Genomic DNA, 883 nt, shown 5'->3' on the forward strand with positions numbered 1-883 from the left:
GGTTGGGGAAGCGCGGCCCGCCAGCCTGCCTGCAGCTGCTGCCGTGCAGGCTCGCCTCACCCCCTGCACAGCCACGCGGTCCGAGGGTGAGAAAGGCACCGTAGCAGCCGCAGGCAAACTTGCAAGTCCGCTGAGTACCGGCAAACCTCGACGCCGCGGCGGTGCAAGCTGGGCCCTGGCCGCGGCAGTGTGCGAGTGTGCCGGTGTGCCTGTGCTGAACAGTGGTGCAAATCAGGAGAAAACACCGAGCCGTGTATTTAATCCGGCCCGGAAGCACTTGAATGAAAAGCAAACCTCGACATGACCCTGCGTTGCACCTAGCGGTTGTAGCGACATCTCTGCATGCCGCGTCAGCGCCTGTGATAAGAGGTGACGCTCCAGGCTGGAAATCTTGCTGCGGCATCGAGCCTCGACAGCACCATCTAGTGCCAGTCAATCCAACCGGGAGGTCCACATACAGCCGGAAGTCAGGCATTGGGAGATGCGGTGGCGATTGACCTGAGGCAGCCATGCCACCCAGCGCACTATCAGGAGCAGAGGTGAGCATCCGCAAAGAATCCGTGCCAGACTTAAGAAGAGGCCGCAAGAAGGACATAAGTGCAAACATACTCATGTCACCCTTGGTGGCGGCAGCGCAGGAGGATCAGGAGCAGTTTGCACGGTGCAGCTGATCTGTTTGAGTGCAGGGTGATATCTCAAGTGGGAGAGATGGATGTATCCTCTGTTAACATCAACGAAGCTGTTAATCATTTGTCAGACGTGTACTATATAGTTCATCTGCCAGATCATTGTACGCAAGCAGCGGCAACATCTCGTCGCATCTTGCTGCCATCTGTACATGCGCCTGTGAATTAAGACGGATCAGGGTGGGTGGGTGGGCTGC

The sequence above is a fragment of the Monoraphidium neglectum genome (genome assembly GCF_000611645.1).
Source record: "Monoraphidium neglectum strain SAG 48.87 unplaced genomic scaffold scaffold02089, whole genome shotgun sequence".
Lineage (NCBI taxonomy): Eukaryota > Viridiplantae > Chlorophyta > Chlorophyceae > Sphaeropleales > Selenastraceae > Monoraphidium > Monoraphidium neglectum.